Here is a 24797-nt window from a genome sequence, read left to right on the forward strand (position 1 = left end):
AAGTCCGCAGAAACATGTCGACCAGTAAACCCAGTCAGAAGTATTTTGTTTGAAACATCTGACTTTTTGCACTCTTTTGTTTTTAGTGTTGGAAGTGCACGACGCCAGAATAAAATTAATACTGCGTACACTCTCCAATTTTATTATAAGCACTACTTTTCTTTTCATTAACCACATATGCACTGCGTCCAGTTACCAAGAAAGAATATCCACCAATCATCTTTGAAATTAATACCTGGAGAGCCATCCATCTCTATCTGACATCTTGTGAGATGGTTGAAATACTGACTACTTACCATGTGAAGTAGCCCAGATGATGAGTTGGGCGGTACAGAACAGTAACTGATGGACACTATTCACATAAGGTATATGTCCAGTGTTTGACTCCACACAAGTAACACACATTGGGGCATATTACCAACAACTTGCGATAATTTTTTTCTCTAACTTGTTTAGAGACAAAACTTATCGCCGCACATCGGCGATTTTTATCGCAGATAAACCTTGCTATTAGCAAGGTTTATCGCAAATGCGATAAAAAACGGCCGCAATGCATGAATATCGCTGAAAAGTCAGCGATATTCATGCATTATCGAGCAAATGCTCTTAGCCATGTTATCCACCTCCCATTGGATAACATGGTGAAGAACTGCTCAGGGCAGGTGTTAGCTTTTGGAGATATTCGCGCTTAGCGCGAATATCTCCAAAAGTTGGTAATAGGAGATAGCGATGTTAGCGACTGTTTCCAGTCGCTAACATCTTGGCACGCCCACTTTGCATGTCATTAGTGATAAATATCACTGACATGCAAAGCGGGGCCCAAGATGGTCACTATCTCCTATTAGCTGTCACTAACTGGTGTTAGCGACAGCTTGGTAATAGGGAGATCATTTTATCTCCGCTTTCTTGGCTTTTAAAGCCAAAAAAGCGGAGATAAACCCCCTTGATAATATGCCCCATAGTCTTCTGTACACACACATAGTCCTTTTCTACTTAGACCCACAATTACTATTTGTTTTTTCGAAGAGAATCACCTACCTTCTTCTGACATCCGTTCTGCTACACTCACAGGACCTGACAGTCCTAACATCCAAAGGGCAAGGCAAGTGGCATATAATGTGCCTAATGATAACTATGGGCCAGATGTATTAAGGTTCCCATTTGGATTTTTCAAATAGTGATTCCCATAGGAATCGCTATTTATGAAATGCAAAAGGATACGTACAAACTTTGTGATTCCCTAATAGTGATTCCTACAGATTAGAGAATAGCAAATAGGACATGCTATTGCATTCCCTCCTATGGGTGAAATAGGAAATAGTTAGCATTTCCTAAATTGAAATTTACTAATAGGAAATCACAATTTAAGAAATGCAAAACCAAGGGTCTCTGGGCTTAAGGCACCCCTGCAGGCACTCTGAATTTCCTAGTGCACATGTAACTGCACACATGTCCTAGGGGCTTATGCACTCCATAGCACAATATTTATATGTCCTATTTTAATGCATTTTTGTAATTTTTCACAAGGTTACCATTGACTTGAAGTTGATGGTAATTGCATTTCATAAATGCGCAATTCGTATGTAGGAAATGCTTTGGATATGTGATACAGGGATCTCAAATAGGTCATCCCGTATTTGCGATTGCCAAATCGCAGTCGCAATATGCGATTTCAACTGTGTAGAAATTGTTAATTGTGACTGTTTTTGGCCCTTTATATATCTGAAAAGGTCATTTAGCTTTTCTTAATGGGCCGAAATAGAGATTTGGCCCTTTAAAAAATGCTAAATGGCTTTGTACATCTGGGCCTAAATGGTATAACACTTTGATCCATGGTTTTAGCATTCTTATAGCACCAAAGGCCCTCTACGTTTAAGCAAGAAATCTTCTCTGTCAGAGACTAGTCTTTGAGCCTTTTAGAACTATGATAACTCTTAATTAGGTTAGTACAAAAATCATGTAACTTCCGTTTGCATAATTGAACAAAATTTCAATAAAATTATATGAACCGCATAATCCACATTTAGCACTATTTATTTTACATGAAATGCTTACTCTGTTGTGTTTCTATCTAGGACCCTAATTCGATATTCCCGATTTATGCCCTTATATGGTTATAATAAATAATATCCTTATAAAGGCATAAGAATCATATCCATATTTAGTAATAGCTCATGCAGTCCAAATACGGCAAGGCTACTCCCCTAGACTCCTAGAAAGTACAACGCATTCTTTAAACAAGCCAGGCCGCCAGCAGCCCCGGAAATCCCCCTGCTCTTGTTTTGATTTGCACAAGAACTCCTGGAGTCCAGAAAGAACAGTTAGGGGCAGATTTATGAAGGCTTTGCGCCGCCGGTGCGTCATTTTTAACATGGGAAAAAGTGACGCACCGGCGGCGCAAGGCCTTCATAAATCTGCCCCTTAGTTCTTAGTGACGTCTTATGTCCAACCTTACGTCAAACCCGGCACCTTCCAGGTATAAATATACCAACGTTGCCTTAAGCAAACACATGGTGGTTTGGAGCAGAGCGGCTATCTACTTGCCCGAAGCCCAGCTGATGCGAGAAGCCGAAGGAAGCCGCCCCTCCCTTTTGACGCACTGAGAGAGACGCTGTCTTTTTCTCAAGCCGAGAAAATCCAGCTCAGGTGTTTCCAGTCACCCTTGCGGTTTGCTGGGAGATCGAGTCCTGAGAGAGAGATACAAGACCTCCTACATTCTATTACCAAGGTACGGAGCTGACTAAAACCCTTAAGAGAATTCTTGATTCAGATTCTTGGCAAAAAACCTAACTTAACTTAAACTGCAACTTACTTACTCCTTCCCACGTATTAGGCTTAGGTCAGGTACACCGGGGTAGGCGTATCTTAGAAGCACCAGTTGAGTTCGTTAGTCAATGTTTTTATGTATGTATATATTTTATCCATTTTAAAGTATCATATGGCTAAGAAACCATATCAATGCTTGTACAGTATTATTTCATAATACTCCTTTTACTGTATGCACTTTACTTTATGATAAGTATTGCAATTGTGGCAACTCACTTCTCTTGCATGAGAAAGAAGACTGCTCAATAAATAACACCTTTTATTGAAAACGCCCGTCTCTCTATTTCTCTGGTGAAACTAAGTATGCACGATTGACTGAGTGAAATAACCGTCTATTGTTTTCACACGACTCTAGAGATACACTCTTTATTCTGAGGGAGCAAAGTTGTCATGTTTATGCGGTTGTCATAAACTAATCCCTTCTTGTCTAAATCAGGATGGTTAACTCTTTCCTGAACATTCAAGAAAGTTTCTAGTGACCTCTGAGCTAGCTGGCAAAACTAATTAAGTCTAATATAGTCAGTAGAGACCTAGTTGACCTCAGTCCTACGTCTACACTGCTGTTTATATTATTCCAATGCGCAGAGCCTATTGGGAATATAGGAACTACACTACATGGCGTCCAACGTTTGGTAAGGCGATAATCTAACGCAAGACATTAGAGTAACTCAGTCGTGCTTTTTCACACAGACCCCTTTTCCTGTAAATACTCCAATAGACGTCTGGAGTGGGTAAAAGGTTAAAATCCGCCGGAACTTAGTAGGAAGAGATTCCTATGTATTAGTTTTTGGTTTAGTCAACGTTGAAGAATACAGTGTTCCAAAATATTGTGCACCTAATCTTTGTTTCCTTGAAACTTGATCTGCAACAAAACTTTCTGTCAGTAAAATGCCGGATGGCAATGAAGAAAGAGATGGTACAGCGTCTCATTGTTAGATGACACAACTCTCCATCAGAATGACCCGAATGTTATAATCATTCCGGTTAATGTAAGAAGAACTATAACTGTTAAACTTATAGAAAATGGACTATCATCGAGAGGTGGTACAGTCATATTCGTGGTAGAGGCCCATGAATATCGGCAGACAGAGGTATTCTATTCATGGACATTTTCCAGCAGCAAATGCTGTGACACACGACTTCCACTATTACAAAATAGAGGAACCTCCAAATGAATACGCTCCTTTCGAGGACGTTGAAATTCCACTAACTTACCAAGAGCACCTGCTCTGGTTTAATGGCGCCCTAAAACATCAAAATCACATTACCAGGCTCGGTCCACTAGGTAGACCAGGAGCTACGTGGCCGGTTCTAGCCAGCTACACACCACATCCAGACATTGAAAGAATGTCAGACCGGGAACTTTTAGCTCAGCTAAAACTACTAATTAAAATACATAGACAATTGGTTCAATATGTCATGAGGACTTCAACAGTCCAACCAGCAATAAGAATTCCACAACAAACCACTCAGCAGGGGAACACAAATAAAATCACACCACTGAATATACAATCAGCGATTGGCAAAATACCCGCAAAATGGGAACAAATGCCATTCTGGTTAGCACAAAAAATCACTCAAATAGAGGCAGTATTTCCTGATACTACACCTCATGAGAAACACAGAATTCTGACTGTCTGCCTTCCAATGGGGATCTCATCACATGTGGAGGACTGTGACACTTGGGGCACAGTCTTTGCTTCAATTTACACAAAAACACATGGTGTCCCGTCTATGGCGGTTATACCAGACGTACTAAGACAGATTCAAAATGAATACGGTCCAGAACCTGCTTTAACTCTGGGTATGAAATTACTGAAAGACTTCAAGCAGCTCTCGGCTATATTATTAGCCAACATAAAAGGAGAAGCAGCATCTGTGGCGATCCGCCAGAAATTGAAAGAAACAGATATAGCAGAACAACCTTTTGAACTTGCCAGAATCATAGAAAAATCCTATGAAGAACTAGGAAGAGATAGTTTGGGTAGGAAACCAATAAATTACCAACTAACTGAAAATCCTGAAAAAACCTTTATTAAAAATAATCTAAATACTCCTAAAAAGAGTTGGGATGGTAATAAACAATCCACTCCCAGAGAAAAACGATTTCAGTCCAGAGGAAGGTCTTCTCAGCGGAGAGATAGATCTCCAGAAAGAGGAAACAAGTCTCCCCAAAGGGAGCCCTCTGAGAAAAGATACAACCTTAGAGATAGGGATACATTGAGAAAACTTGACAGATATCAAGATATTGATACACGTCCCTCTCGATCTTTTGAGACTTCCTCACAGAAATCGGAAAGAAGAGGACGGCCAGAACACAAGAAAGAGCACGTCAAGTCCAAAGACAAGGAACCTGCACATCAAAGTAAAAAGTTACAATATCCAAAAAAGAAGGTAGCCAGTATTAAAATAAAACATGCTGAGGATACTGAGGACACACCTGAAAAACGGAGAGTGGTCCCAGACAATGCTAGACAGCGCAGCAGAAGTGACCATAGCTCGCAAGATCCTGATGAATCTTCTGGAGACAGTGGACACAAATGAATACATTCAGGTGGAAACTGCAGATACCAGAGTTAGCAAACCCCATACGAGATGACATTGCGTATAGAGGGGGATAAAACTAGGAAAATAAGGGGTCTCTTTTGGGATAACTTATCTAAAGGCTATGATATCCTGTTAGCTGAGAAAGACTGGCCACCAGAGTTTGTCAGAGAGTGCCCTCATGGCGAAGAAATGATTATGCCTGCCTTCTCAAATCATATTCCAGTTCATAAAAATACACATTTGCAAGAAAATGGGCAGTAGCCCAATCCCCTGCATTATATGAAAATCATGTAGGATGGGATGAGGATTCTCCTCCCCACAAAATCCAGTTAAAAAATCAACCCACTGCAGAAAGGCAGTACCCAGTTAAGCAAGAAGCTAAAAAACAAGTCAGGGAGATCTTAGATCAACTTGAATACCAGGGGGTGATTGAAACATGCACCTCACAAATGAACAATCCTTTGTTTCCTGTCTCCAAGCCAAACGATTCATATCGTCTAGTTTTGGACTACAGACACTTAAACTCCTATTGCAAAACATTTGCAGTACAAAACTCACACAGTGCAGCACTAATGAATAACATCATGCTCAAAAAATATAAAACGACATTAGATATCTCTAATGGATTCTTTTGTCAAAACATTTCACCTGAAAGCAGGTATTTGACCGCTTTCTCAACAATGGGGTCGCAAAAACAATTCTGTCGACTCCCACAGGGATTCAAGAATAGCCCAGGATTATTCTCAGCAAGGGTAACAGAGTTACTACAAATATATGATGATGAGGCATTATCTTATGTCGATGACATCTATCTCACAGATGATGACCTGGAGACTCAATTAAAAAGAGTGAACACCATAATACTTGGGTTCGCAGCTGAAGGGTACAAATTCAACTTTAAAGAGTCACGAATTGCTCGCCTAACTGTCCTGTTTTTAGGATATGAATTATCAAGTGAAGGCAAAAGCCTAGCAGACAAGTTCTTAGAGAAGTGTGCTTTACTCCAAGCACCAAAAACGCTGAAGAACTTACAATCAATACTAGGTTTCCTGAATTTCGGAAGAACATACATTCTAAATTATGCAGAGCGGGTTAAACCTCTCTATGAATTAATAAAACCTGATTTCAAACCAATAAATTGGACTCAGAAACACACAGAAATTTTAAGATCATTACAAACAGACATGTTAGCTAAAACAAAATTGAAAACTCGCGAAAACGTACGCAACCTTGTAATCCGAGTCATCCCAGGAAGATGCAGATTCACATACCTGACCTCTAATGAGGGAGAAACGGTACCAATAGCTTACAAATCACATTTGTACACACAAGCTGAAATGAAATTCAGTTCTACTGAAAAAATTCTAACTGCGGTTCAGACTGCTGTAGCAAAAGAAAGAGCCCTAGCACAAGGTAAACGAATAATAATCGTTACACCAGTACCTGCCCTAGAAGCAGTAACAAGAGCAAGCATTCCAAATGCTAAAGCACTACATCCGAGATGGATACAATGGGTTAATTCTCTTGCTGCACCAGACGTAGTATACGAATTTGATCCCAATTTAAAAACACAAGAATTTCTCCAATATGAATATGAATGTCCTCTGCCGACCGAAATCCTGCCTCTGGAACATTACGGCTGTATAATATATACAGACGGATCAGCACAACCCGCAGTTGGGGGTAAACAAGCATATAGTGCTGCGTGCGCGATTGTTAAAGGTCGTTGGCACGAAGGAAAATTTAGACCACTGGTCACTAAAACTCAATCTCTAGGAGATTGTACAGCTCAGCGAGCTGAACTACTGGCTTTTAAGATGGCGCTTGAAAATACCGATCGCGAATTCCCCACACTAATAGTGTGCGATTCATATTACTGCGTTCAGTCTTACAACGAATACTTGCAGAACTGGGTTCAAAACGGCTTCAAAGATGCAAAAGGTGGCACAATCAAGCATAAAACGCTTTGGGACCAAGTAGTTCTTTTACAGAAAGAACTACAAAAGACTCACGTGATACATACACTGAGTCATCAGCGTGATGGCGTTCACGTTGCGAAGAATTCATTGGCTGATGAAGCTGCGAAGGCAGCTGTGCAAACGGCTTCCGTAGCTGCTATCACACGGTCAAAAACAAAAATAGACAGCGATATAATGCAAGCTGTCAGTGCTTCAGTTAAAGATGATAGAAAAACACTCCCAAAAGGCTTTCCAGTAAAGTACTCATACATAACTGATGCGAATAATGTTCCTTTTGCTCAAATCCCTGGAGTGGGGGATAGGGCAATTCCAAACATGGAACACAGATTAGGACTAATTACAGCGGCACACGAAGGGCTCGCCTCTGCACATGCTGGTGTTTCCGCCACAATATCATTATTAAAACAGAGATATTGGTGGCCACGCATGAGGAAACAGACTTGAAACTATGTTCTAGAATGTGAAATATGCCAAAGAATGAAAGTATCAACAGTGAAACGACCAGCACAGACGCCCCTTCTAATCTCAGATAAACCATTAGCATGTGTTTACCTGGACCACTGTGGTCCCTTACAAAGGGATGGCAACTATAAATATATCATGGTCACAGTGGATTCCTGCACGAGATTCATTTGGATGTGGCCCCAGCGCTCGGCTGATGCCAGAACTGTTATAAAAGATTTGCGAGTCTTTATCGGCACATACACAATTGGCATGCTACATTCTGACCAGAGTCCTGCGTTTAGCTCTCGAGCTTACAAAGAGGCCAAGGCCAGCATGGGCATTGCATTGCGGTACTCTTCCCCCTTCCATCCTGAGGGTAATGCGGTAGCGGAAAGAAAAAACCGGGACATAAAGCAATCTATAACGGCGAGGTTATTAGGTTCGGGTGATGAGTGGGTCAAACATTTAACAAGTGTCCAACGTAGTCTCAACAATCTGCCAAGAAATTCTCTAAAAGGTATCACTCCGTACGAACTATTGTTCGGTACTAGAATGCACATCCAGGACTTAGATAGTGAGACTTCAGTGGTAAATAAAAAATCCTTTGATATCAAAGATCGTTTGGCTGTTTTACAGGACTTAAATGAAACAAGAAGAAGTCTGAGCAATATAAAATTAAAGCCAACTGCCACTGAAGAGAAACCACCTGTCCCAGCAAGACCTGTCTGGATTCCAAAGATTGGGGATCTGGTCAGAGAAAAGATCGCGGTGAAGAAGGAATTTGGGCCTTCTTACAGAAAAGCAGTACCTGTCTTAGCTGTCAGCGGAACAAGATCAGTAGTACTACCGCCCCTTGCTGGTAAAAAGGAGAACCGAGTTGTACCCATCGACCTGGTAAAACCACAATCATGTGGCCAATAATAAGTAGTAGGCCCAGTGGACTCCCAAGAAATAGCAGAAGACCAAATCTTGCTACAATCCAAGAAGTTCAAACTGAGAGACTAATCACATTTGATAAACCTGCAGTGAATAAAAAAGGACTATGCAACAAAACCATGGAACTTGTGCCTCTTGAAACCCAAATTGCAACAGTTCGTCAAGAAACACCTGTCTACAACGATGTAGCCTCAGACTATGCTAATGAAGCAAAGAAAAATCCAAAAGCAAATGAAAATCCAGAAGCAATTCCAACAATTGACAGAACTGCATCTGGCTACTTCATCAATTTCGATGACTTTTCTGATGATCCAAGCGAGCATGAAGAAACGCCAGCAACAAAAACTTTCAAAGACAAAGTAACTGAACTCTTTCACCAACTAAAAGAAACATATCTGATATCACCATGGATTGAATTTTGGATTGTGTTAGGTGTACTTTTCCTCCTACTTTGGCTCATCATGGTTCTATGTTTGGGAAAATTCATTGAAGGAAAATATAGTACAATGGACACAGCAAGTCAGAACATCAACTTGGTCCTAAAGCCTCACAAATCCTCTCACATCGAGAAAAGAGAACTGTCATCAGTGAACATCACAGCCAATCCAATACCCGGTGGGGTAGCATGGGACAAAACTGATTATGAAATCTAAGGCCCGATTGAGCTCTTGAAATATCCACACCAGTTTAAGGTCTCCTTAAGTGACTTTGTAAAACCAAGTACTTTCTCGGATGATTGGGACTTTGAAAATATTAATAATATGATGTCAGATTTAGTAATGTCAGCTAAATTCACAGAACATGATTATTTACAGGGTTCATCAAATTATGAAGAATTGTATTGCTATAATCATTTTGGTCACCACTATTTGCATAAATCTGCTCAACCTAGAAATGTTTTTAATTATAATCAATGGGAACATTGTCCAACTCCGCCAAAAGGCAGCTTGAAAACATATTATGAGAAATTACAATACTTCTCAGGGTTTAACAACAGTGATCCAGAAACGTTTTATTTTAAAATGTTAAATAAGACAGGAATGAAAACAATGTTGACAAATACTAAATTGATTTATTCTGAAAAATTTTATGACAAAATGTCTACATTTGGTTTTGAATTTTGGAAAAACAACATTGAAACAAAAAACATCTGGGGTTCAAAAGACTGGCAGGTACAAGGTCTAGAAGCATTATTTAGAGCCTGCATGATCCAAGAACAGATAATATTCCTGACTGACACCATTCAGCAAACAACCTGTCTTGGTTTAGCCAAGTTAAAAGATTTAAATAAACCGTCTATTCCGAAGCGAATACCTGATAGTAATAGCACTACAGATGTTGAGATAGACCATCCCATATTTTACAACAAAACAGAACAAATCCTGATTGGAAAAAATGGTTGATCTGGCCCACAGACACAAATAACTGTCAAGATAGATTCCTGAACAAATTACAGGGGTTAAAACAGAACAGGCCAGACCCAAGATACTCCCAGAGACAACATTCAGGGATAGTTACAACATACAGTGTAGGGAAACTATGCCTCGAATGGCTACAGAAATACACACTGGCTGAAATTAAGCAACACTTGACTTTACTTAAAGACGGTGCTGACTTGCGTGATTTCATACTGGGACCACGCAAACAGCGTCAAAAACGTTTCATATACGCCGGTATATACGCTGCTTACAACGAGGCTTGGAAAGTAACACAAATTGAAACTGCAGAAAAAATACGAGAAATTGATCGTATAAATTTGGAACAATCACTTTCTGTAGTGGACAATGGGTTAACGACTCTGTCCTCCAGAATATATTCACTGGACAGCATTGTATCATCTGCTATTGATATAATAGAGCAGGACTTACTAATGTTACAACATGGTCAGTCCCAATTGTGTTCTATTGTACAACTTGGCTGGACGTCGCAAAATCTGTGTTCAGGCTACGTGCCATGGCGTCTAATCAACATAACGTCATTATTCTCTATCTTTAACCTTACTGATAAACAAATCAGTTTGGCACAAAAAGGAGCAGACTATACGATTCTGAGCATTGAAACACTTGAGAGATTAACATTGACAATGTCAGAGAGACCTGTCATTGAATGGATAATACACGGAACAATTACAATTCCGATAACAACATTCCAGTTTAAGTATTGCCAAAAATATATACCAGCAGGCCTGTATGAAAGGTTGGGTAAAGGATACACCAAGTCAACCTGGAATTTACCTTATACACACAAATGTTATAGTGACGGGGAAAAAGGAGGTATTTCTTAGTGGTAACAATTGTAAAAAATCACTAAGCGGTACACTTCTGTGTCAAGGTATTAACTTGCATGGAGCCTGCGAGGGTTCATCAAACAACCTTTGTTGTCACCTGCATGGTACTCCTGCAACACAGATAGAGCCATTCTTTAGACAGCTTTCCAACGGCAGCTACATTCTAATAAGTGACCACAGCTGTTGTGGCATGGTGCCAGGAAAAGCCTATCTCGTGAGCGTTACTTCCATGGTCACTTGCTGTATGCAAGTATTGTATCCAAACAGCAATCCAGACATGGAGGCGGCAATATGGCCTTCTTTGAATATCTCTTCTATTCGAATTGATACTTTAAGCAGAATGAAGTCAGTTCTTTTACAGACAACTGTGCCTTTAACCTCGTCCAAAGAAACGTATGATCTGCAAGTTGCAAGGACAGCGGCAGAGATACATTCCCTATTATCAACAAATTGCCCCGTGCATTTCGTAGAAATGTTAGGTCAAATCTTAAACATGCCTGATACCAGTGGCATCGCACATGTATTTAAGACAATTTTTTCGGGACTGTTAGCACCCTTTGAAACAGTTCTGGGCATTTTTCCGAATTTTGTCCATTCCCTTTTTGGCGGCCTGCCTCTTCTTTTGGGACTTGTAGCAGGAATTTCATTTTTTATCCTACTGCTCCGATATGGCAAGCCAAGCCACAGACAAAGCTCCAGCTACGATGGAAGAAACAATCCTAGCAATACGCTACCGAGACCGAATCACTAAAGTCATTCATTCAGACCAATCTGGCAGAATTGCATCTTACCTGTGCTTTGATGTCTGCTATGCGGAGAACAATGCGTGTTGGACGTCTGTCTTACACTACCATCAGCAGTACCAATGGATATCGATACTTTGCTAGGTCCTAAAACGACTCAGGCATCGTTTTGTCCCCAGCGGCTACCTATTCTGATGACGGCATTCATTGAGACTTCACCACTACGAGTAGGTGGTGGTGAAGTACGAGAGGAAAGCAGCACCAAACAGGTACAACCTTCTGTGAGCATTGCTGATCCCGACATCGATGATAGCAATCATTCTCACATGTGCACAATTTAAACTTTTTCCAACTTGGTTGAACTTTCACCTGATGTTGTAGACCAATTTTTTGCAAGCCTGTCTGAAATGATGTTCTCTCCAGTCAACGAGAATAACTTTTAAAAACAACGAGCACACAGCGTTCCCTGAACTCTGAATTCGGCCTTCAGTTTTTGATAAACAAAACTACTGAAAACATTTGGAACAATTATTTTCCCCTGAAAGCGGAAAAAACATTTTTTTCCACTTCCAAATATTTACCTTTTTTCTGGCACATGGTAATCTGCTTATAGTAGAACTATTCTTAGAGAACAGAGCTTCTATCTTAGAGATACTAGAGACAATATTTTACCTCAGCCTCTAGCACATGTACAGTAATGTATAAATATGTGATGAAATGGTCTCGACCTTCTTTTCTGTATACAGAGCCATTTCATGTGTAATTTTCGCAATTCATTCAGCTGATATATATATGCATTTAACTGAATGATACTACTGCTTGAAAAACGTACAGTACCAATACTCATTTTCGTGTATTTACCATACACCATTTCAAATGCGAAATATGTATTTTGGGGTGGGTTGGAAAACACACATGCATCGTTATATGTTTAATATTGCTTAGTTTTTAGTAATGATGGACATTAGTACGTGGAGTGGGTGTTGTGTTTCTATCTAGGACCCTAATTCGATATTCCCGATTTATGCCCTTATATGGTTATAATAAATAATATCCTTATAAAGGCATAAGAATCATATCCATATTTAGTAATAGCCCATGCAGTCCAAATACAGCAAGGCTACTCCCCTAGACTCCTAGAAAGTACTATGCATTCTTTAACCACTTGGCTGCTAAGGCACATGATGCTCTTCCATTGACTTTCCATTGAAATCAATGGAAACTCCATGACGAGTTACCCTTGTCATTAGCACTGAAGGGGTTAAACAAACCAAGCCTCCAGCAGCCCGGGAAATCCCCCTGCTCTTGTTTTGATTTGCACAAGAACTCCCGGAGTCCAGAAAGAACTGTTAGTTCTTAGTGACGTCTTATGTCCAACCTTACGTCAAACCCGGCACCTTCCAGGTATAAATATACCAACGTTGCCTTAAGCAAACACACTGTGGTTTGGAGCAGAGCGGCTATCTACTTGCCCGAAGCCCAGCCGATGCGAGAAGCCGAAGGAAGCCGCCCCTCCCGCACTGAGAGAGACGCTGTCTTTTTCTCAAGCCGAGAAAATCGAGCTCCGGTGTTTCCAGTCACCCTTGCGGGTTGCTGGGAGATCGAGTCCTGAGAGTGAGATACAAGACCTCCTACATTCTATTACCAAGGTACGGAGCTGACTAAAACCCTTAAGAGAATTCTTGATTCAGATTCTTGGCAAAAAACCTAACTTAACTTAAACTGCAACTTACTTACTCCTTCCCACGTATTAGGCTTAGGTCAGGTACACCGGGGTAGGCGTATCTTAGAAGCACCAGTTGAGTTTGTTAGTCAATGTTTTTATGTATGTATATATTTTATCCCTTTTAAAGTATCATATGGCTAAGAAACCATATCAATGCTTTTACAGTATTATTTCATAATACTCCTTTTACTGTACGCACTTTACTTTATGATAAGTATTGCAATTGTGGCAACTCACTTCTCTTGCATGAGAAAGAAGACTGCTCAATAAATAACACCTTTTATTGAAAACGCCCGTCTCTCTATTTCTCTGCACTCTGGTGAAACTAAGTATGCACGATTGACTGAGTGAAATACCCGTCTATTGTTTTCACACGACTCTAGAGATACACTCTTTATTCTGAGGGAGCAAAGTTGTCATGTTTATGCGGTTGTCAGAAACGAATCCCTTCTTGTCTAAATCAGGACGGTTAACTCTTTCCTGAACATTCGAGAAAGTTTCTAGTGACCTCTGAGCTAGCTGGCAAAACTAATTAAGTCTAATATAGTCAGTAGAGACCTAGTCGACCTCAGTCCTACGTCTACACTGCTGTTTATATTATTCCAATGCGCAGAGCCTATTGGGAATATAGGAACTACACTACAACTCGTGTCAATTTTTGACACAATGGCTTATTTTGCACAAATTATTTTTGTACCCTAAATGGCAGTTGACGTGAGCCCCAGTCACTAACGTTCTGTTAATTTGTGCCGCTCCTGCGCTCCTGTGATAGGATTAGACACTTCGGCAGTAAAGGAGGGGTGAAGGAATCTTAATTTTCTCCTTTAACCTCCTTCCCTCACATTTTTGTATCTAGCCAGATGGCCCTGGAATAATTTTGGCTGTGGGTAAATCTGTGCTCCTTTTAACCTTTACTATCTGCACTTTTTCTTCTGTGATCCCAAAATATCTCATTGTTTGTGTTGTCTTCCCCTCCCTGTTGCTCCACCCCGGCGTTGGTCTGCGCGGCGGTGTCTATAGCATGCCCTATGAGGAAGCATGTCACAATTTTGTGAGTGAGGGTAGTATTTCCACCTTGTACATGTGCAGCGATTTCCAAGTATGCACATTTTTGTGCCGTTCTTCCTTTCCTTCCTCCTCCTCCTCTGTTTGATATTCATAGGATTTTCCCTCAAATGGTTGAAAACTTACCCAATGTGGCACAGTGGCAAGAAATGTGGGGCAATAAGTGTAACACAATATGCTGAAACGTATGAGAGGATATGCCAGTGTTACTTATTTTTTGACCAGGCCTCCTCCTATTGCTGTACTGTGTTAAGAGGATGTACCATTATTAATTAGATGTTTTGCAAGACATTTCCTGAACACAGTAGAGTGTTAGGAGGTTGTTTGTTTCTGAAACGTATATAGGAACTACGTTACCTGCATGTTATTCACCATTTGAAGAGCAAAACCTGGAATGGTCCAGAATAGGGGTGGGAACACTGCACTTTAAGTGTAAGACTGCACTCAGCATTATTGTTCCAACAGCACAGGGCCGCTCACGATTGGTCCATACTAATGCGCTAACCAAGTATACTTTTCACCTAGGCTGCGATATGTTGGATGGAATGAGAAATAGGTTGAAAAGTCTCCTGTAAACGTTTAGTGCTAATAATAGCATACACTTTGGCGCAGTGCTACAGGATAGTGCCTTCAAGGTATACACCCATTTATTATGTATAAAAGCAAATATCTTATAGTACTTTAAAATCCTACAAGTGGATTATATGGAGCGGAATACGTTTGCCATAATGAAGCAGACAGACCTTTCAAAGGGGTTGTATGTTACCAATTTCGGAGATTTGTGGTAATTATAATCAAATTATGGAATAGTTAATGCTGTTTTCAATAAGAATTTGAGAGATGGCTGTTCCACCATACTTTTGAGTTTTTTTCCAGAATTATAACCTGGAACCGTGAGTCATCGCCAACATTTATACTCACAGTCCTGGTAGCGTAAGTTAACACCCACATTTATACTCACAGTCCAAGACTACATCAAAGCTATAAACGGGCACCAGATGATTTAGTCCAAGAGAGGGCAAAACAAGGCCCAGATTTCCGAACTGGTGTCTGCCAGAGAAAGGATGTCACCTCGGGAACCATGCTTAAACATGTTGAACACCTTTTTCAGAACAACTTGTTGTTTTTTTAATGATGTATTAAACCTTAAACAGCTCATAGTCAGTTATTTAATTTTGGATTCTTTACTCTGAAATATATGATCGTTTTCATACTTTTCTAATTAGTTGAGTGTGAGAGAGCGCCATGTTATTTTGAAAATCGTAGGGGTGCATCGTAATCACTCGTAGTCAGCACCCGCATATTTAGAGGAAATACTAACATGTGTTTTAGAATTGTAACAGTAGGCCGGGGATCAGTGCAATATGTAAAAGAGTATTCATAGCATTTGCAGTCTAATGTAGAGCTTTAACAGGAGTGTGATGCTTTATATAATGTAGAAATGTTATTAAACATGTGTATTGCTACATTACTAAAACGTGCCATATTAAGAGTTGCACGTGTAGGAGACAGAATGTGACGCTTTAACATGGAAAGAGCTTACGTTTAAGAGTTGAAATGTAATGTTGTTTTTATGATGGAATAGAGTGCATTGCTTATAATGTAGAATCATTAATAAATGCATTTAAACGTGTAAAGACCTGGGACATAGATGAGCCAGTAGAGGCCTAACCGTGATTTCTTTACTTAGCTTTGGTAGTCCTCATGAAATAATTTCTTGCTGGGAAGGGTGCTGTTCTCAGAGAATATTGAATTGTAACTTTGGATGTGCACAAGATTGCTTCTCACGTATTTCAGTTGCAGGTGCAAGGCCACGGAGCTTTTTAGGTAGAATGGTCCATTGTTTAGAAGTTAGGCTGGTAGGAATGAGGACGAGTAACTGCCAGAGGAATGTCCATCTGCAACATTTGGCGAAGAAGGTGCCTGGGATCCAAGGACACCTCAACGGACACTGGATGGAAGGATGCCATGCTGGAAAAATCCAAAAACCAACACCTGCCCAGAGGGGTGTGCCTTGGGCGTTCCTACGATTTTGGGAGTTTTGTATTAGGGACAGACCCCGTGGGTGGAGGGCAGATTTTGTTAGGAGGTTGTCAGAACAGGATGTAGGCAATCTTAGACAGTGTTGAGAGAACTTAGGGCAGAATGGGGTGTAGGAAGGAGCATCTTAGAACGAGCTCAGTAGTTTAGGCTACTTATCTATGAAACGTGAATGCACTTTTTAGGGAGTCTTCACGGCTGACACCTTTACTCTTGCCTGAAGGGAACTGTTAAGTTAGGATGCCACCTTAGAGTAAGTGTAGGGACAGATTACCCTTTCCTTTCCTTTTTGTAAATGCAGTCCAGACTTCAAGTAGGGACTGTAATTGGATGCCTGGTGTTTCTTGAATTGACTTTGCTTTTCATTCTAAGTCGTTTGAGACTCCTTCGTAGGTTTATATTTGTATTAGTGCCAGTTTATCTTCTGTACCTCTTGATAAGGTGTTTGTATGTCCAATTATTTTTGGCTTTGTAATGAATCCTTTAACTTTAGATTGTGGTCGGTGGTTCTTTAATTTGGATTTGATTGCTGATTTACAAAGCTGTTTTAATTATGAATTTGGAAACCTCCCCTCTACACTTCTTAGCAAACAGAAAAGTCCAGTCGACCTGCCCTGGGATTCTGGAAAATTGATAAGGTAAACATCGAGATAAGAATCCCAGCTCCTTCAAGTGTATACTATATTGTTATGTATATTAGATTTAATTAGCGCATCCATTCTAAAAAATGAAAGTGTTTTTGTTTTTAAAAACACACTATAAGAATTTCTCATGGATTCTTACATTTGAGGATTCCTTCTTTGTGGGTTCTAGAGCAGCAGGGCACCATGTGTCGGCGGGCGGACTTCCCCCAGTTCTCATCTCTCTCCTTTCAGCCTCGACACCTTTATTCCTACTCATCTGTGTATTTCCTTTTGGGGCTTAATTAACGAAATTGCAGCAACTCAAGGAAGGCAATGATGGGATGGGAAGGCAGCTAGGTCAGTCATTTTTTGTGTGAGTAGAGTCTAGTTTCAGGCTCCAAGACATGGCAAGCTACTACTCGTCTGATAGCAGAGCACATATTAATGTAGGTTCAGCAGTCATCTTGGGGTGGTTTGGGTGTTGCGTGCAGGTTTCAAAGGTTGTTCCCTTTGAAACATTTCTTGGATGACCCACTGACGATAGCACCTTTACAGAATTTCATCAGCTTCTAGGATCTCAGTATGCAGACTAATAATTTCCACTTCCCATGTTGCCACTGTTAGTAAACTGGTATTTAAGGGACGGGAACCTGTCTATCCTACCTCTATGATAGGTTTTGGTCGGTATTTAATGTATGCTGTCCTCTAGAAGGGAAAGAGAAATGCACCCACACCTCCATTAATTTAGATCAAATTCCCGATCGAAGAAGGAGATAAACAAAAATTATTATGCTTATCTCTGCAACAATTTTTGCCTCTGTTTTTTTTTTGTTATTTTGTAGAAAGGTTTACTTTTTAACCAAAATAAGAACACATTATCTACTACACAAAATATCACATTAATACAAACATTAAATGATACCCAAATTATATTATACTGTACATGATTCTACACATATTTACAAAAGATTTATACATACGGTGAAATCCAATACAAAACGTATATTACATAACATTCAGCAAGTCAAAAACAGTTTACATGTACATATACTCAATATCATGAAGTTATACACAGTTTATGTATCCGTGTACCCAATATGTACTCAATGTCCTAGAATTGTAGATGAAATCAAACAACTCATTTCATCTACAATTCTAGGACATTGAGTACATATTGGGTACACGGATACATCAACTGTTTATAACTTCATGATATTGAGTATATGTACATATAAGCTGTTTTTGACTTGCTGAATGTTATGTAATATACGTTTTGTATTGGATTTCACCGTATGTATAAATGTTTTGTAAATATGTGTAGAATCATGTACAGTATAATATAATTTGGGTATCATTTAATGTTTGTATTAATGTGATATTTTGTGTAGTAGATAATGTGTACATATTTTGGTTAAAAAGTAAACCTTTCTACAAAATAACAAAAAATAAAGAGGCAAAAATTGTTGCCGAGATAAGCATAATAAATGTTGTTTATCTCCTTCTTCGATCGGGAATTTGATCTAAATTAATGGAGGTGTGGGTGCATTTCTCTTATTCTTGTTATTAAGGCCCTACCCCCCTCTATCCCTTTGGGCCAAACCCCCCTTTCTTGTACAGTCCTCTAGAAGGGGCCATTGTATGGTGAACAAATACAAAAACACGTACAACACTGCATGTCCTTACACCCATACACTGGAAGGCCTCTCCCTAGGCCATAGCTATCATTAATACATCAAATACAGTTGCACGGGTCCCATCGGGTGTGAGGGACCACTGCACCCCAAATATGTTTATCTTTTACTACCAAAAAGGAGTAATAGAGGCCCATTCTCCTTGCTTCTATTAGAGCCAGTGGCACCCTTGCTACGCCACTGACCTCACCGGTTAACTGGTACAGATCGCTCCACCTCTTGTTATGTCTCCTGAGGTAGGAGATTATGCCCTACTGGGTCTGGGGAAACATCCTTTACGACGCAACTTTTACCACGCAGTGCCTTTACAACGCAGGTTTTTCAACGCAAGTCATTACAACGAATTGCGCTGGGGGGCGCTCTAGGATAGGTAATAGTTTAATTTACTATCCAACATCTTCCCTACTATCCACGGAGACTGGAGTTGGAATAGTAAATGAAACTATTCACTATCCAGCACCCCCCAACGCAAGTCGTTGTAACGACTTGCGTTGAAAAACCTGGGTTGTAAAGGCATGCGTAGTAAAAGCATGGGTTGTAACAGCGTACATCCCTGGGTCTGCATCATTTCACCAACAGAGGGCCAAAATGTACCAAAGTCAAGTCTAAACCAGAACAAACAACTTTAAGAATTGTATTATTTGTGTCATATCACCTCTAACGTACAGAGACATATAGGGCTGCTGTAAACTTGGAATAATGAATTACATGCTAGCTTTCATTAACAAAATTAGGACATGCCATGGTTTTTTAATTATCCTGGACGGCTACCAATTTCTTGAAACAAATCTATCAATTTTAATACATATGTGCTTCATAACTCCTCTTAATTGTCAAGGATCAATGTATTTGAATCGTGGAAACTTGGCACTGCAAACGTTTGTAGGCTCTTCAATATTTATGAGACTTGATCACCATTTTTTGCTGAAGGGTTTGCAAATTATTTACATTACTTCACAAATTAAAAATAAGCAATCATATAAAAAGTAATGATTATTAGATCTATACCATTGTCAACTAAAGTAGGCAAAGGGGTGTATCAGGTGTAATTTCGATGTTTTAACATGTATTAACGCACACATGTCTAATTTATACATTAAACACATATGTTTAAAGAAATGTAAAGTAATTGAATATACACTTAAGAGATCTGTGAGTAGATTAAACATTCCCACTCTTATAATTAACCTATACTCCCAACTCTTCGTGTCGGTGTCTGAGGGGTGGCCATGGTAATATATCTTACTGTACATAAGCAAGTGTAAATGATTTTCTCACACTTCCATCTTTTTCACCTCTAAAATCCACTTTATTCACATGTTAGTGCTGAAGAAGGATTGGGACATGCACAAGTTACCCCAGTTGTTCTGTGGGTGGGGTTGTGAGCAAATGGGAGAGATGGAATGGAAAGATAAAATAAGCATGCTTTCCTAAAGTGCCAACCATACATCTCACTCGTGTTATTAGGAAAACCAGTGTACATAACCTTTTCTTTGAATACCATTCACTTAATACGTACACCGGTTTCTTCCTACTGATGAAAGCTGTACCTGTTGTAGGAGGATATAACTTAAACCTTACCACCGTGAAAGGCTGTCCCTTTATCTCTGTGATAGTTTGCAATTTTTTACCTGTAATGATTTACACCATATTTCATTAATCAATATCATTGTGAGTAAATCACTTGACATGGATATACCAATTGGAGGACCATCACAGAATCTGAATAGTTTAGGTGAACAAGTATGCTTTATTTCATTTTATCGCAATTATTGAAGATAAATGGCGGAAAAATCCCAACACTGTGGGTCACAGCCTTCAGAAGGAGTTTTAGCTTTCCCTTATCCAGCAACTCAAGATGATGCACTTTTAAACTTTAAAATATGTGAAAAAAGGGTGTCAGTCAGTCGGTCAATGTAATATGTATTGAGACCATTGGTTCTTAAAAACATATCATATAAAACCATATCAACTTATAATAATCAGAAGGCACTGGACTCGCCCCTCCCTCCCGCCTCGTTCTGACGCCAGTGGTTAGCGCCGTTTGTGCAGAGGGCGTGGAGGGTCCGAGCCAGCTGCTTCCTGAAGTCCACCTGCAGCGCTCCAGTTGTTGGGACGCTGGGGGGGATATAAGGCACCAGAATCTGCAGTTCCTCGTGGTAAGTGGGCAGTGGCAGTGCCCCTACCGCTTTTTAAATTGCGCTACCGGCGTATTTGTGAGCAAGACTGATATGCTGCTACAGCGCCTGTGATAACTTTTATTTCACTTTTAAAACTTACTGAGCACTGGTGTGGAGGAGAGCGGGTCGCTGTACCCGCGCTGCTTATATCGCGCTATTGCTGGATTTTCACCGTAGGACTGGCCGCATTCCATACTCTGCTCTGCTGAGGCACTCGGGAAGCAGACAGGCAGACACAATAACCAATCAGAAGGCACTGGACTCGCCCCTCCCTCCCGCCTCGTTCTGACGCCGGTGGTTAGCGCCGTTTGTGCAGAGGGCGTGGAGGGTCCGAGCCAGCTGCTTCCTGGAGTCCACCTGCAGCGCTCTAGTTGTTGGGACGCTGGGGGGGATATAAGGCGGATGTTCCCTCGGCAGCGCAGCGGACGAGCGCAGCGGGCGCGACGAAGGCGCGCCGGAGTTGCGCCTGAGTTAAGCCCGTCTGCGCCCGTCCGCGGCCGATTGCGGCCCAGGGCCAGAACCCCTGGCCTTCCCTCAGCCCATATCAGTTGGAGCCGAGAGGATCTTCTTCTCCTCCGCCATGAGGAATTGGGACCCTGCTCACACAGCTTGGAGGTAGGAAACAACGTGGCCTGCAACTACTGCAGCTTCGCCTTTTACACAGGGGAAGCTAAAGCTAGTGCCCAACACTCCCTGATATGTGGCTTGCTAAACGTACGTTCCCTACGCAAGCATTGCCTCGATATCCACGATCTACTCAGCGGGACGCAATGGGATCTACTTTTCCTTACGGAAACATGGTTAGATCAAGATTCCATGCCAGAAATTATCGAAGCCGTCCCAGAGGGCTACTGTCTACAAAGATTGGATAGAATAAGAGGGAGAGGGGGGGGCATAGCCATAGTTGCTAAACAGGATTACCAATGTCAGCTGAAACGTACGAATATTGAGGGTAGTGAAGCTGGTGCCTTCTCTATCTCGATAAATGGCAACCTCACCTTGAAAGGCCTTCTGATCTACCGCCCCCCGGGCCCTTCTACAGCCTTTATTGAAAAGCTAGTGGAGGACGTTACCGAAGCTGCATTAAGTACGGATAAATACCTAGTCCTGGGCGATCTAAATTTACACCTAGACACCCCCACGGACAAAGCAGCAAGTGATCTTTGTCTGACTATGGCAAGCCTGCAATTCGAACAGAAGGTACAACACCCTACCCACAAGATGGGCCACCTTCTTGATCCACTTTTCGCAAATTGGAACCAGGTGGACGCTCAGACTCCCATCCCTATCCCATGGTCTGACCACCATCTTATTCCATTTACCATTGGGACACAGGGACCTTGTCGGGCTGACCCGCCTGCTGACAAACATCCCAGGCGAAGATGGGCGGCGTTCTCCCAAGATCTTTTTAATCAGGCGCTAATTGCGAAGGGTCATCTCGGTGGTATGGGGGTGGAAGAAATTAATTCTAACCTAGACCAACGTATCACGGAGGCCCTGGACCTGGTGGCTCCACTTGGTGCGGCCAAAATGGGGGGTAGAGCTATGAGATCAGCTCCTTGGTTCAATGAGGACATGCGGGTGGCTAAAGCAGCTTGCAAACGGGCGGAGAGACAATGGAGGATTGCCTATTCAACTCCCTCCAAAGCAGAGTACATAGACTGCAGGCGTAACTACCATAAGCTGCTTAGAAAGGGTAAATCACGGTACTTCTGCACCAAGATCGCAGAAGCTGAACAGTCCACCAAGGAACTCTTCTCTATCTATAAATCTATTGCAGTAGGGAAGCCCGCTGTGATACCCACGAAATTTTGCACTACGGAGGGCTGCGACCGTATTGCAGAATTTTTTGCTAACAAAGTTACTAACATCTATAACTCCTTTCCTCAGCGGGCAAACAACAGTCCCCCACACCGGGAGGTCATTAAAACCAAAGGAGAACGACAGCTTACCTCCTTCGCCACCCCCTCAACTGAAGAATTAATCCGTATTTGCGGGTCGATAAAATCTGGTTCCCCAAGAGACCCGACGACTCCCAGTCGACTCAAGGGTAGCCTGCAAGTACTCGAACCCCATGTCCGCCACTTACTAGACACCTCCTTTAATTCCCAGAGTGTCCCCAAAGCTTGGAAGCAAGCAATTGTACTACCCCTACGGAAAAAAGCCAATGTGCATTTTGAAAAACTTGACAACCTCCGCCCTATCTCCCTTCTGCCCTATATGGCTAAAGTGGCGGAAAAAATAGCCAACGCACAACTTATGCAGTACGTGGAAGAGGCCTCGCTACTCCACGACTCACAATTCGGCTTCCGCCCCCGTCATTCGACGGAATCGGCACTCCTTGTGGCGGTTGAAGCACTACGACAGGGCGTGGATGAGGGCCAAACCATGGCCTTGATCTTGCTTGACCTAAGCGCAGCATTCGACACTGTAGCACATTCCACCTTGCTACAGTGTCTGAATGGAGGTGGGGTTACAGGCGTCGCGCTGGGCTGGATCGGGTCCTTCCTGTCTGACAGGTGTTTCCAGGTCAGGCTGGGTGAATGCTATTCGAGGGAGATTGAGTTGGGCCAGGGCGTGCCTCAGGGTTCGTCCCTGAGCCCAACCCTATTTAATATCTATGTCTCCCCCCTAGCGGCCATCGTGGAGAGACACGGTCTTCGCCTGGTGTCCTACGCCGACGACACGCAGTTGGTCGTCTCCCTATCGCGTGCACCCGGTCTTGCAGCGGACATCTTCAGGAACTGCATGCAAGATCTTGCAACCTGGATGTCCACAAACTGTTTAAAACTGAACGGCAGCAAGACCGAGGTGCTCGTGGTGGGGGGAGGGCCTTCTGCTTGGTCGTCGGCGTGGTGGCCGCCCTGCCTGGGCGATGCCCCTACTCCTTGTCAGGAGGCCAGGAACCTCGGCGTGTGGCTGGATAGAGACCTTGCCTTTGGTCCCCAGATTAGCCGGGTGACGGGGATGTGCTTCGGTGTCCTAAGAGCCTTAAGGAAAGTCTTAGACCTGCTTCCCATTTCTGCTCGAAGGACGCTGGTGCACGCCCTGGTCACCTCGCGACTTGACTATGGGAACTTGCTCTATCTGGGGGCCACGAAAAAGGTCATGGGCCGCCTTCAAGTGCTTCAAAACGCCGCGGCACGGCTTGTACTCAGGCTTCCCAGGAGATCACCCTCCATACCTGCTATTCAAGCCCTCCATTGGCTTCCTATGGAGAAGAGGGTTGAGTTTAAAGCCCTCTCCACATGCCATCGCATTTTGAGCGGTAAAGCCCCTGAACCACTTCAAAATCTGGTGACCCACTACGAGCCTACTCGCAAGTTACGGTCTTCTCAGATCGGACTACTAATGGTACCCAGGGTAAGGAAGGCCCGCATGGGAGGGAGATCTTTTAGATATCTCGCTCCCAGATGCTGGAATGTTCTGCCTCCAGAACTGCGACTTGAACCATCTGAAACCCTGTTCAGGAAAAAGCTTAAAACTCACCTTTTCAGCAGGTAGCCTTTAATGGGAGGGGGGGCGGCCACTCTCACTTACTACAGCGCGGGGACACGCCAGTGGCGTCACCAGGCGCTTTACAAATGCCCAAATAAATAAATAAATAAAATAATACTTACATCACATTAAATCACAGCATAAATCAATTCATTATATAAAATCTTATAATCAATATGCCTTTAAAATATCCCCATCTTCATATCATCGTC

This window comes from Lissotriton helveticus, chromosome 5_1, assembly GCF_964261635.1.
Source record: "Lissotriton helveticus chromosome 5_1, aLisHel1.1, whole genome shotgun sequence".
NCBI classification, from domain to species: domain Eukaryota; kingdom Metazoa; phylum Chordata; class Amphibia; order Caudata; family Salamandridae; genus Lissotriton; species Lissotriton helveticus.